The sequence below is a fragment of the Ambystoma mexicanum genome, chromosome 2p (assembly GCF_040938575.1).
Source record: "Ambystoma mexicanum isolate Mex_15411 chromosome 2p, UKY_AmexF1_1, whole genome shotgun sequence".
Classification (NCBI taxonomy): Eukaryota; Metazoa; Chordata; class Amphibia; order Caudata; family Ambystomatidae; genus Ambystoma; species Ambystoma mexicanum.
The window spans coordinates 80,882,212-80,897,183 of record NC_090923.1 but is presented as its reverse complement, the minus strand read 5'-3'; the positions used below and the strand labels follow the sequence as shown (position 1 = coordinate 80,897,183).

The 14,972-nt window shown below is 46.6% G+C and overlaps 1 protein-coding gene across 3 annotated transcripts in view; it reads right to left on the bottom strand.

The window, feature by feature from the left end:
• Nucleotides 1–14,972, bottom strand: part of LOC138566230 (G-protein coupled receptor 22-like) — a 1,714,615-nt gene that overhangs the window by 626,087 nt on the left and 1,073,556 nt on the right. For all 3 annotated transcript variants that reach the window (XM_069643296.1, XM_069643294.1, XM_069643295.1), the window contains one exon: nt 8,875–9,013. The gene's annotated coding sequence lies outside the window, so the exon portion shown is untranslated. The remainder of the gene's footprint in view (nt 1–8,874; nt 9,014–14,972) is intronic.

Genomic DNA, 14,972 nt, shown 5'->3' with positions numbered 1-14,972 from the left:
TTTTATCATTGGCCTCAACAGAAGGTTCTAAACTACCTCTTAACACTGGAGAAATGGTTCACCACAGCCCTTCAGGCACCATTATGAACGCAATTCCTGATCGGGTACATGCTGGGCACCAATGATAAGCCCGGAGAAAGAGGGGAGGCCCAGACATCCTCTGGAAGTCCCCCTCTGGCCATCACTCATCCCCAATGCTCCAAACACCCCTTCCAGAACCAGAACAACCACTCGTTAACAACATCATCTCCCTTTTCATGCTTGAAAACCATCCTTGCATCCCAAGAGCCCGTGGCTGGAAACGGGTGTCTGCCCTGCTAAACCTGGTCTCTGCACTGACATGCATCAACTCCTATACAAATGGAGGTGCCCCCACTCTCACGAGGACCTGCAGTTGTACCTCTCTGCCCTTGACTCTCTCAAATCTTCTCTTTATAGTGCTAACAGGGATTTCTACGTTTCTCTCATTGACACGCACTTCAACCATCGTCGCCTCCCAAGAGTCCATGGCACACAGGACCTTTTGGAACTGGTTTGCCAAATTCCTGGAAATGGGTGCCTGCTCTGCTAAACAGTTTCTTACTCTGGGCAACTTCACCTTATTACCGGACAAACTTGAGGGCCACTCAGAATCCACATTCCGCAGCATTTTCCTCAAGCAGGACTTAGCTACTGTGCTTCCCATTCCCAAACACTCCAAGCGACACTGTCTCCATGGCGAGAGTGAGAACGATGCTGGAGAACAGAGAATGCGCTATAACCAGAAGGTGAATGTACTGCCCCGGTGCACCTGACTGACAAAGACTCAGCTGCAACATTGTGTCAATTTCCCCAAAGGAATGGATATTCTCACTGTAATAGATGATGTCAAATGGAGAACTAAATCCATGACTCACAATAACAACACAGACAGAATAGTGGAAAGCTCTGGTGACAGATCCAAAGGCCAACCCGGATATGGCCAATAGTGGTTAACTGGAAATCCTGCCCCTACTCACAGGGTCCATAGAAAACGTTTACCAAATTGTGCATCAGATATGAAGGCGGGAGGCATCCCAAGATCCTCCCAACCAGTGAGCAAGCATGACATCCAATGAAAACCCATCCCTTCGTTTGATGAGGTGTACAGACTGCACCTTGGTTTCCATGGTCACGGATAGGTCAAACACTGATTGGTGTCTGGATCACCGTCAGATATGGCATAGGCTAAAAAGCAACTGGTCTTCCAGGATTAAGGAATGCACCTCCATCTATGGGCAAAGCTGGTTCCACTAACTATGTTGTTTAAGATTATAATAAAGAATGGCATAAACCACCAACAACACTAGGTCACACATTCAATATAAACTTATCATAGGCTGTGATAAGAGAGCCAATACTGGATGCTGTAGGCTGTTTAGGGGAGAATGTGCTTCTAAGTCTAGTCTACACATTGAAAGTCACATGTCAGCGGGTAGAACTGTATCAATTTTTTGGGGTGCTGGTAACTTACTACTCCTGAGGAGTGCATACGATTATATCATCCGCAGAAACCAACAAGTCTGGCCCCAACTGAGCAGAGATGATTAGATAATTGCGCTACCTCAAACGAGCTCCTTCCAATGGCGGGAAAACAGACCATTACTCCGCCATCGACTCCAAAAGCAGAACCCGAGCGGGCTCTTCATCCACGGATGAAATGCACACGGCTGAGCCCTGTGCTAATGCTGCTCAGTCAGAAAAAAGTCAGCTAAGCAGCAGACGACCAAAACAAAACAAAATCCAAACAGATTCAATTAACCTGAAGGTCCAAGACGCCATGACCAAACGCCCAACTGAACACGGTAATTGTCAAAACGGAGAGAGGCGCAGCCGCCAGAGTACGCGGGGAGGCCAGCGGATGCATGACACCGGCGGCTCAACTGTTTGAAAAATAACAAGGATTCCGCAGACAAGGCTCTGCTTATTATGTACTCTAAAGCTTCCTTATTAAAGCAACGGCACCTGGGGATGGTCAAGGTTCGTGAGCAGCATAGGAAGGCAGGCGTGCCAGTCTCCGGTGTTAGTAGTCTGAGACCATATATGTTTAGTGTGTTGGACATCGCTGCTAAAGTTGTTGGCAAGTCTGTGGAGCGATTCACCAGAATCATGAATATGGTGGAAGTGACATCACATGACCTTTGATCCCAGACTACATCACAGGAAGCAATCATCAGTACATTCCACAGACCGACAGCAAAACCAGCAAGAGGGGCGAGTCACACGTCACACTCGTTCACCCCTCAATGTCCAGCAAGGGACGCCACCATGGTCTTTGTGCCACGCACCTGTTTTATTTAGTCAACCCGTATGGACAGCCAGCCCTAGGTAGGCCACGCTCATCTCACATGGGTCTGGTTGAGAGTACTGCATACATTGCTCTCCCTTTATAGGAAGGTTGATAACATCATCACAACCTATCTTTCTCTATGTGTAGCGATGATCTCAGGGGATGCCACATTCTTCCGACGATTGTCTCAGCTGAAATGCCCCCCACCTATCACCAAGAGAATTTAGGGAAAAAGCAGAGATCTTTAGTGCGCTGTCCCACCTTGAATATGATTGGTCTGATGGCATTTAAGGAGCATCACAACAGTGATTTATTTGCTCTATAAAATACCGATCGGCTCGGAGTAGTAAAAGCGACCTTTGTGGCTCTCCAGAAGGTTTGGACTACAACTCCCATGTTCCTTTGCCACTGACCATGATGGTTGGGGCTGATAGACGAAGTACAAAACAACTGGAGGGTCACATAACATGCAACCAGGGCTAAAGAACAAAACTTGAACAGGTAAATGCAATCCCTTGAGTGCTAAGTGCGTATATGTACGTCCTGAATTCAAATTAGGAGTCATGATAGGCTCCGCGCACACCCACATTAAAGAACGTTCATCCACATGACGTGATTTCCACTTGGCCACCCTGGAATCAGTCAACGTCGAAACTGGAACGCAGTCGATCCACGTCAGGGATCTACTGCTCAAGTTGAAGGTCAGTGTATTCATATGACATTTCAAACATACAATGTACATATACATGCAATGCCATGAAAGGAATACATATTATACAAATTGCATAGCAATATACATAGATTGCTTCACACAGCAGATCACATCAGGACCAGAGACAACGCACACACTCATCCGGGAACAGGTACTTTCCAGTACACTGGACTCCATTGACCTTTTTCACTATCAACCGGGACCACACATCCAATAAACTTGCCTTGAGAAAAACCTTAAGGTTGAAACACGTGTCAGCACTTGGTACTCTATGGAAGCCTTGACCAACGGGAATGTATGTCACAAGAGTGACAACCATTGTTTGAAGCACATGACCAACAATAAACCAATAATTATTGCAAACACTTGCCAAGTGTGGACATTAATATGTATTAAATATCAAGTATCAATTGGTCAGCGCCTAAGTATGACTTTCGGATCTCAGTTATCAAAACCTGCATAGCAATATACACTTACATAAAATCCTTAACATTACTGTCCAAGTAAAGAAATCCATGATTATCCATTATAATAGGCACAACAGCAAAGTCATCTACAAAATCAGTTTCCTTTAGTCTTCAGGCTAAACTAACACCCTTCTTCTGTCTGTGCCTTCAATTCATAGTGCCAGCTGAACAGTGTGTTGCAGAGCCCATGTTACCTCTTACCTGGGGGCCATCAATAAAAATAGTAAGGCGGGTCTTCATTGCCTCAAGCCCATTGTGGATTTGTTTTTTTTACATTTTTTTTATTGATTTAAAAAAATGTTTACACATTTTTTTTTACAATTTTGTTCCCAGTTCCCCTGATAATTGTGGATATTTGTCATAATTATCTTCATCTAATTTCCTGGCAAATACAACAGAAAAATAAAACATTCAGTCTGATGAAGGCAAAAAAGGGAATGACAAGAGGCCAAATCCAGGCTGCTCCAACCAGCAGTTGCTGCTACCGATGGAAGGTGGTGCAATCGGGCTTAACCCTGATGCACCAATGCAACTATGGTTGGTGACCATCGCCTAAACCACTGATGCCATTGGCCGACTCTCGCTTTTCAGCATGACCTTCTTCTCTCCGTTTAACTGTACCTACTCGTTATTAATGCAAACTTGGCATCAATTGGTTACGTGTCATGACGGAAGAGCCTGCTCTAGCAATTAATCGCAGAGATCTCTCTTAATTTTTCTGAACTCTACATAATTAAGTGCTATCCTTCAAACCAGGCAGCGACAGTGTGGTGGTCCCCGATGAACTCAGCACAATTCCCAACACATTAGTAACACACTCTAATACCAATTCAGCATGCATGGCAACTATCTGTGCTGACTTTGGCAGGGCCAAACGTTCCCTCCAGAAATTGTCAGCAGCATTTGAGTAAGCAGTCGGCTTCTCATAGCCCCAAAGTTCTGCACCATAGCGGGCAAGGGACTGTACAAGCTTTTGAGATTGTGCGAAACAGCAACCATTATTTGTAACAGAAAAGGAGACTTGAAAATTAAGGTGGTCAGAATCTTGTAACGTTTGGCCGACCGTCTTCCGTCTTGGACTCCCTCCGCTCAAAGGGTCTACGTGGAAGGAAATAGCAGGCCATGGTCAAAGCAAAGCCACATTAAAGTGGGAAGGAGTACCTTTTCATCGAGGGCAGCACAGCGCTATTCAGCGAGGTAGCATGATTTGTCCAGGATCACAGGGGCTGGCTGACCAGTTTTTACAAAACATCTTTGAATGGGCCGAGCTCTGGGCCTGCAACACAGTGATGCTGTTTGTTTTTTGAAATAGCGCTTTCTGGTGCAGGTATGTGATTTTGTAGCAGGCTGTGTGCGACTATCACTTATTTTGTTTGAATCACAGATCTCTGCAACAGAGCTACATTTGGAACCATCGTGGCCCTTCACTTTATTAATTTGCATTTCCACTTTGGTTATTGCACCTGATCAATACACGCAGGTAAACATCTATTAATGATGTGCTAATAGATGGAGAGGAGGGAGAGAGAGACTGAGCCTTCAAGTGCACACTAACGTGGGGAGCCAGTAGCGAGCCAACATGCTCTGAAGGAGAGCAGGAGAGCAAGTCAGAGCACAAAAAAGGTAGTGAACCAGAAACCAGAAAGAAATACGGGTCTGGACCAGCATCCATAGAATTGAGAAACCAATGGGAGATTTGCATGCCTCCAGCATTGTGGACGACCTTACAAAGTATAAGAAAGACCAGAGGAAGGTAGTCATTCCCGCAGGCCTCGTGCACTGTGACAAAGAGCCTGGAAGGGTCTGGGGAAAAGAGTCATTCCCCAGCCTTCATGAACTGTAGCGAAGAGCCTGAGAAGGGTCTGGGGAAAGGGTAAGTTCCCCAGCCTTTGTGAACTGTGACAAAGAGCCTGGAAGGGAAGGGAGTCATTCCCCTAGCCTTCATGAACTGTGACAAAGAGCCTGGGAAGGGCCGGGGGAAGGGAGTCATTCCCTCAGCCTTCATGAACTGTGACAAAGAGCCTGGAAGGGCCAGGGGAAAAGAGTCATTCCCCCAGCCTTCATGAACTGTGACAAAGAGCCTGGGAAGGGTCGGGGGAAGAGAGTCATACCCCCAGCCTTCGTGAACTGTGACAAAGAGCCTGAGAAGGGTCTGGAGAAAGGAGTAATTCCCCAGCCTTTGTGAACTGTGACAAAGAGCCTGGACAGGCAGAGGGAAGGGAGTCATTCCCCCAGCATTCAAGAACTGCAACAAAGGGCCTGAGAAGGGTCTGGGGAAAAGAGTCATTCCCCAGCCTTCATGAACTGTAGCGAAGAGCCTGAGAAGGGTCTGGGGAAAGGGTAAGTTCCCCAGCCTTTGTGAACTGTGACAAAGAGCCTGGAAGGGAAGAGGGAAGGGAGTCATTCCCCTAGCCTTCATGAACTGTGACAAAGAGCCTGGGAAGGGCCGGGGGAAGGGAGTCATTCCCTCAGCCTTCATGAACTGTGAAAAAGAGCTTGGGAAGGATCTGGGGAAAGGAGTCATTCCCCATCCTTTGTGAACTGTGACAAAGAGCCTGGACAGGCAGAAGGAAGGGAGTAATTCCCCCAGCATTCAAGAACTGCAACAAAGGGCCTGAGAAGGGTCTGGGGAAAAGAGTCATTCCCCAGCCTTCATGAACTGTAGCGAAGAGCCTGAGAAGGGTCTGGGGAAAGGGGTAGTTCCCCAGCCTTTGTGAACTGTGACAAAGAGCCTGGAAGGGAAGAGGGAAGGGAGTCATTCCCCTAGCCTTCATGAACTGTGACAAAGAGCCTGGGAAGAACAGGGGGGAAGAGAGGCATTCCCCCAGCCTTCATGAACTGTGACAAAGAGCCTGGGAAGGGCCGGGGGAAGGGATTCATTCCCCCAGCCTTCATTAACTGTGTAAAAGAGCTTGGGAAGGATCTGGGGAAAGAAGTAATTCCCCAGCCATTGTGAACTCTGACAAAGAGCCTGGGAAGGGCCTGGGGAAGGGAGTCATTCCCCCAGCCTTCGTGAACTGTGACAAAGAGCCTGAGAAGGGTCTGGAGAAAGGAGTAATTCCCCAGCCTTTGTGAACTGTGACAAAGAGCCTGGACGGGCAGAGGGAAGGGAGTCATTCCCCCAGCATTCAAGAACTGCAACAAAGGGCCTGAGAAGGGTCTGGGGAAAAGAGTCAGTCCCCAGCCTTCATGAACTGTAGCAAAGAGCCGGAGAAGGGTCTGGGGAAAGGGGTAGTTCCCCAGCCTTTGTGAACTGTGACAAAGAGCCTGGAAGGGAAGAGGGAAGGGGGTCATTCCCCTAGCCTTAATGAACTCTGACAAAGAGCCTGGGAAGCACATGGGGGAAGAGAGGCATTCCCCCAGCCTTCGTGAACTGTGACAAAGAGCCTGGAAAGGGCCTGGGGAAGGGAGTCATTCCCCCAGCCTTCGTGAACTGTGAAAAAGAGCCTGGGAAGGGCCCAGGGAAGTGGGTCATTCGACCAGCTTTTGTGAACTGTGACAAAGAGTCAGAAGGGCCTGCGGAAAGGAGTTATTCCCCAGCCTTCGTGAACTGTGGTAAAGAGTCTTGGAAGGGCCCAGGGAAGTGGGTAATTCCACCTTTGACAGTGAAATTACAAGCCAAGTGAGATCAGGGGAAGGAAGCCATACCCCTGGTGTTGTGTACCGTTGAAGTCAAGAAAGATCAAGGAAAGGAAGCCATGCCACATGGTGTTGCGTATCATGAAACCAAGCAGCAGAAGGCCCCAGGAAAGGGAGTCATTCTCCTGGCACTGTGAAAGTGTTGAGAACAAGAAACCTGGAGAAGGGAGACATTCTCCAGAAACCCAATAGTAAGAAAAATGATGGGCAATAAAGGATGATGTGTGAGTTGGAACTTTTGAGTTTGAACTAAGAACTTTACAGCATCTCAAGCTGTAGCTTTGTGTTGTATCCTGGAAAGGAAGTGAGACCAGAAGAAGGGAGTCATTCTCACAGGCCCAGCTGCACACTGGCACTATAGCCCAGTACCCAGAAGAAGGGAGTCATTCTCACAGGCGCAGTTCACAAATGCCCACTGGCACTATAGCCCACTGTCCAGAAGAAGGGAGTCATTCTCACAGGCGCAGTTCCCAGCTGCCCACTGGCACTATAGCCCAGTGCCCAGAAGAAGGGAGTCATTCTCACAGGCGCAGCTACCAGCTTCCCACTGGCACTATAGCCCACTGTCCAGAAGAAGGGAGTCATTCTCACAGGCGCAGCTCCCAGCTGCCAACTGGCACTATAGCCCAGTGCCCAGAAGAAGGGAGTCATTCTCACAGGCGCAGTTCCCAGCTGCCCACTGGCACTATAGCCCAGTGTCCAGTAGAAGGGAGTCATTCTCATAGGCGCAGTTCCTAGCTGCCCACTGGCACTATAGCCCACTGTCCAGAAGAAGGGAGTCATTCTCACAGACGCAGTTCCCAGCTGCCCACTGGCACTATAACCCAGTGCCCAGAAGAAGGGAGTCATTCTCACAGCCGCTGTTCCTAGCTGCCCACTGGCACTATAGCCCAGTGTTCAGAAAAGGGGAGTCATTCTTCTGGAGCAAGAAGATCCAGTATCTCTTTCGTTTAGTTGCTAGTGTAAGGGATAGAGGCAGCCATTTTCACACACAACGGTGGACTCTTTTTCATTCGGACAGAGTGCTTACTTCCTTAGTAGAGGCAGGGATCCCCCTCTTAGAGTTAGGGGGAGGTAGGCTTCCTCTTTATTTTGAACCAATAACAGTCTATGCCAACAATCATGCCACCTCCTTCTGCACCCTCACAATGGTTAGAACTGATCATTTGAAAGAGAGGAGTTGCGCGGCCAATTAGTGGATCAGAGATCATCCCGGGTGCAGACTCCCTGGCATAGAGTCATCTATTCACCCAACATTATTGACATGAAGAACAGAGTCTTAAACAGCCCCCTTCGCCCTCCCCAACTTTATTTTCTACTACGGTGCAAAAATGAACTTGTGGTGGCCTATGCATATAGGGAGGATAGCTCAGGAAAACGCGCTCGCCTTGGAAGCAAGACGATACGGGCCACCTCAGGTCCGATACACGGGTCCGCGCTTAGAAACCTCTGGGCATTAAGCACGTTATAAATAACCTATCCTATCATATCATATGCATTTGGAAACCAGCAGCTATCAGCATTTACCTGCTTAGGAGGTAGATATGTGTACAATGAAATGCAAACATAGTATTTATTATCTAAGCCATAGTTAGGTCATGTGCTATTTATGTGGCTGTGTAATCATTAGTGATAGCAGTGGTATTCTCCCTAGTATTCTTATTAGTAGTAGTTACTATTGTTATTGTAATTATTACTAGTAGTATTAGTAATAGAAGTGCAGTAGGCGTCATCACAAGCCGGCTTACCAGACAGTTGCTGTCATAGCATCCCACTCCTCGTGAAGTACATGACCCCCAATCCTTTTTATGAAGGGACATCACACCTGTGTCCTGCTCCGATGCAGTATGTGGGATCTGGTGGCAGTCCAAGAAAGATCACAATACCCTATGAAGGAAACAGTGCACAGTTTAAATAAAAGAACTTCACAAACAAAGAAATGTATAAGAAAACAATACGTGTAATTAATTCACAAACAGAAATACAACACATTAACGTCGCATCCAGGAGGCGGGGAGACAGGTTTTACCAGCGTGTATATAACTCTGCAAGCGATTGGTGGAACTGGTCGGTCTTCTATTGTGGACGTTTCCTTCAGAGGCACCATGGGAGGTCTGAATGGCAGCCATTTTGATTTATTCAAGCTCAAATGTTCCTTGATAACCCTATTCCAAACAGCAGCCTGCCAGCCCTCACCAAATGTTGCTGCACTGCCGATAATGACACAGCATCAGCTCAGCTATTTCACTGAGAAACAGGAGCTTTTGCCAGATGGGCAAATTCAGATTTCTGACACAAAACCCCCCCCAAATGCTGTTGGGGCACAGAGAAGTAAGAAGAAGGGCTTTGTCATCTGTGTTTTCTTGGGCATGGCTTCAACATGCCCAAGCTCACCATGCGGGTGAGTAAAGCCCAAGCAGGTCCCCTGGCAACTCTCTCCAGCTATTTCTCCTTTTCGGGGCTGCGTCCCATAAATACAATTGAACCCCACGATAAATTTGGTCCAATTGTACACATATCTCCTCCAACCTTTTCTTTCCCTTGACTTCCTAAGCATCTTATCTAGTCTCCGCCCTCATCCCAACTATCTGCCATACTTTGCTCCTTCCTACCGATACTGCATGTTCTGTCACACTCCTCCTTTGCCTCTCTGACAGGCAAAGTGCTTCGACACCACAACCTATGGCAGGAGGCGCTGTACAAATGCAGGAAAACATTGCAGCATAGTGTGTGGGCAGCAAGCAGCAATAGAAATGATGGTAGGTGCACTGAATAGTGGACACTGTAAGGAGAGCGATTGCCTTGTTCAGTAGGTTGCCTCGCGGAAGAGGGTAGGTCGTCTAGGGTTCACGTCACTAATGGAGTGGTGGATTTATGGGAGATATAAGGGACTTACAAAGGAGGATATTCTCGAGGTTAAAAATACTTGAGTGGTCCTTCGCATGCTTGCTTAGTACAGGGAAATAGAACAAGGAAAATAGTATAAGATTTGGTTCTGCAGGAATTTCCGGCAATACAGGAAAATGGGATGTGGTGGGACTCCCGATAACACAGGCTCTCCATGTGCAATGGGCTGTTCCCATTAGTGTGTAATACAGAGGCTACAGGGCTGGTAATGGGATGTGTCCATACTGGGAGGAAGCCTGGAGGGCTTACAGTAAGGGGCTGCAGACCACCCGCCCTGGAAGGGACACCACATAACACAGGGTCTCCATGTGCAGTGGGCTGTTCCCATTAGTGTGTAATGCAGAGGCTACAGGGCTGGTAATGGGACATGGCCATACTGGGAGGAAGCCTGGAGGGCTTACAGTAAGGGGCAGCAGACCACCTGCCCTGGGAGGGACACCCCATAACACAGGCTCTCCATGTGCTGTGGGCTGTTCCCATTAGTGTGTAATGCAGAGGCTACAGGGCTGGTAATGGGACATTGCCATAGTGGGAGGAAGACTGGCGTGCTTACAGTAAGGGGCTGCAGACCACCTGCCCTGGGAGGGACACCCCATAACACAGGCTCTTCATGTGCAGTGGGCTGTTCCCGTTAGTGTGTAATGCAGAGGCTACAGGGCTGGTAATGGGACATGACCATACTGGGAGGAGGCCAGGAGTGCTTACAGTAAGGGGCAGCAGACCACTTGCCCTGGGAGGGACACCCCATAACACAGACTCTCCATGTGCAGTGGGCTGTTCCCGTTAGTGTGTAATGCAGTGGCTACAGAGCTGGTAATGGGACATGGCCATACTGGGAGGAAGCCTGGAGTGCTTACAGTAAGGGGTGCAGACCACCTGCCCTGGGAGGGACACCATGACCATACTGGGAGGAAGACTGGAATGCTTACAGTAAGGAGCTGTAGACCACCTGCCCTGGGAGGGACACCCCATAACACAGGCTCTTCATGCAGTGACTTCTTATTGCTGGTGGCTGTGGTGTAATAAGAGACTACAGTCTAGTCAATCACTTCACTAGTATGGAAAATGTAAATATAGTATCATTCACAGATGAACATTACCAGAGATTGATGGGTGCCAAAAAGAAAGTTCAACCCGGACTTGGGATCAACTACAAGGGGAATGAATCAGAACGAACTAGACACGATCAATCAAAAAAATATGAAACTGGTGCGGACAGCGATGCATGGAAAATTCATGCTAGAATATTTAAAGTCAGGGATCATACAAATCAAAAACATCCCAAGAGTATTCATCGACAACCCCAAGTTTAAGACAAACCTCAATGGAGTAGGCAACAAATGTAGTCAAGATTGGCTTATCTTTAGACACTGCAAATGAAGAATGTATGATGCAAGGGGACCAGCTGGCAGAAATAGACAAACAATTCTTGGAAAATCTCACAATTCAAGACGACAAGAAAAAATTGGAGTCCTCAGATGAGGAAATCGCAACGTTTAAAGAAATCATTGTTAAGAAAAAGGTGCTGAAATTGAAGAAAGTCCTTCTAAATTACAAAGAAGAAAGGACATTCCCCTACTTGAGAGACATGGACTACACTGAACACCATCAACAAGTCCAGATTTGGCACTCCACAACACATGATACCACCAGAATTTACCATGTTCGATAAGATAGTTACGAACAAAATTCTTGACATAATCAACAAAGGGAATTTCTACCATGACAACCTCTCACGGGAAGGAAGGACTGCTCTAAAGACTCTCAGTATGGACCACAATCGTACCAAAAAGCCAGCCAACAAGGGAGGAGGCATTGTTATCCAGGACACCAAAGACTACGAAAAATAATTTGAACGTTTACTCTCTGACAACAGAGCATACAAGGAATTTGTTATGAATCCAACCAAAAGGCTGAGTGAAGAAATCCTGAGCCTCACCGCACAAGCTGAAACACAATGGATGGATCTGCCAGGACGAACAAGTCTCCCTCATTAAAAACAACCCGAGGACACCAGCGTTCTACATCCTCCTCAAAATACACAAGGATCCAATAAACCCTCCAATAAACCCTCCGGGACGCCCTGCATGCGATTCACTTCTGGAACTATACACTGATTTGTTCCTAAAACCTTTTGTGATCCAGATGACATCATACATTAAGGATAGCACACAAGCCATCAACATCTTGGCCACCACCGTGACTGACCACCTATGCATTTTGACCACCATGGATGTCGAAGCTCTCTATACAACCTTCCCTCAAGCAGAAGGCTTGGAAGTTCTAAGATCTTTCCCTGACACCAGAGAAGATTCCACCAGTGTGCCAACGGATTCCATCCTGGAATGCAGCCGTGTAGCTATGACAGAAAACTTTTTTCGTTTTAAAAACAAATTGTACAAACAGATCAGTGGTCCGTATAGGAGCCACTTTTGCACCAGATGTGGCCAACATGTACATGGTGGACTATGAGACCAAATACATTTATTCAGAGACAAACCCATACAAATTGTGCATTCAACTATGGCGAAGATATATTGATGATGTCCTTATGATTTAGGCACCAAGGAACAACTACTTACATTCCTAGAGTGGATTTACCTATGTAATACCCAATTTAAGTTCACTATGGCATGGGATTACCATGCCATAGACTATTTGGACCTGTACATCTATAAATCAGGGAATGGATTGAATACCGAACTGTATCGTATCGGAAAAGCTCAGATCGTAACAGTCTTCTTCACTACGAAAGCTACCACCCAGTAGGTTTAAAGGAGAATTTACCCTACGGGCAATTCCTGTGCATCAGTAGGAACTATACAGATCTAGACACCTTTTAGAAACACTCAGAGGGACTCCAACAATGTCTTCTACAAAGAGGTTACCCCAAAGGATCGGTCAAACACACTCGGAAATGGGCAGCCAAAACCTTGAGACAAATATGTTTGGGCAACAATGAAAAGAAACCACTGAACAGAATGGTGTGCGACACTACGTACAATCTGATTAGCAACATCATAAAGAAGACCATCAATAAACATTTGTTCCTCATGAAGAACAATGGGGCCCTTGCTAACAAACCCTTAGAAACCTAAGGGAACATCTGGTCCACACATATCGCAAAACAAAGACCAAGACTTCTATGGAATCCATTTGGGGCCTACCACCCATGAGAGGACTTCATAAGTGTGGCACATGTGTAGCCTGCCAGTTCACAGACACTAAATCATTATTTGATTATGGCCATGTACATTGGGAGATGAAAACCCACACAAATTGCAATAACAGAATGGCTATATATGCCATTCTGTGCCTATGCAACTAAGTATACATTGGGAAAAGCAAGAGGCCTATCAAACAAAGGATCTCAGAGAAACAGTCATGTATACGACAGAGTGTAGCTGATAAACCCTTGTTAGACCATTTCAAACAAATGGGACACACTGACCAGGACCTAAAATGGTATATTCTACAAACAGTGAGTCCAAGAAAGAGAGGGGGTGACAATGAAAAACGCCTAGGGGTACTGAAACAAAGGTGGATCTATCACCTGGACAGTGTGCGACATGGCCTAAATGTAGCCATAGAGTGGCAGGGACTATGGAACCAGCGAGACCCGTCACACTCTCTTTGAACAACTCCACTTGTCTATGACGGTCTATGTTTTGCGCTCTGGCTGCACCTTTGCATTGATATGAGACATTGGGAGTAATATGATGATATGGTACAATTGGTTAATTTGATAAATGTTACTTCACTGTGAAAAAGTGTTCATTACCTAACCAAATTTCTGTTCCTGCATTGCAATGACTTGCATTTGAGAGCCCACAGTACAGGTATCATGACTCTATGCCATCGGCATGCTTTCTGCGAGGCAACACACTGATCTTGTAATATTCGATCTGCAGATTTAATTCGCTTGTATAACCGACACAACTGTTTTGCAGGCTTTTGGCACACAATATTACCCCCCCCCCTTTTCTGACCCAATTTTATTTCACAGAGCGTCGACTTATACCAGAAAAAGTTCTTTCCAAGATAGCGATCTTGGTAGGGGCTGATACACGCATCTGCGCACTGTTGCCATGACTAGGACCAGGAGAGAGTCGCACCGCCGGGTTGCCATTACAGCAGTCCTACACTAACCACTCCGAGTCAAGAACCGCGCCCAGATTTGCACAACAGCGATTGGCAACAAACAAGGTAAAGAGATTACGTCTCCCTCAGCACTGATCTTGCGGAGACAGGAGCTGGCACACAAATGCACAGAAGAGGGTCACTTCGTGCTCACTGTACGTTTATTACGATCATCAGACAAGTGAGATACGGGCACTTTTAGGCTGACGCTACATCTCGAGGGATCCATAGTTACCTTGTAATTGGGTTCAGCCCAGACTATAGTTGAATAGTTGAGACGATTTACTGATTCACCTGTAAGGTATCCCGCCATTTTTTCAGAAAACCTACAGGGATGTTGTCACATTCTCAGACCCCAACACAGCTATGCAGTATCTACACAGAACTTTGCAGGCCGCAGATCACTCCGCAGTTTGGTAAATGACACATTAGGTGCATCACTCTATGATTAACCTTTATGAGGGAATGATTGAATAAAGGATTACTTATTACTTCTTTATAGAACTCCCAGATGGACTACAGGGGGGATCATATATGAATCATTAAATCCACGCGCTCACCCATAAAGGCACAGTAAGCTTATCCTTTTCAGGGGTTTTTGCTACGTTTGTGCTCCTAAAAGAAATTCCCATACATAGACCCAGACTTATTCACATTATATTTATTTTCAACTTTTTAAACTACACAGTCACCCTATAGAGAGCGGGCACTCAATGTTTTTGGGTGTCAAACCCTGTATGAATTCCTTCCCAAACGTCCTTTTCCGGGGTAGATGATATGTTTATGTAAACTTCTTGTT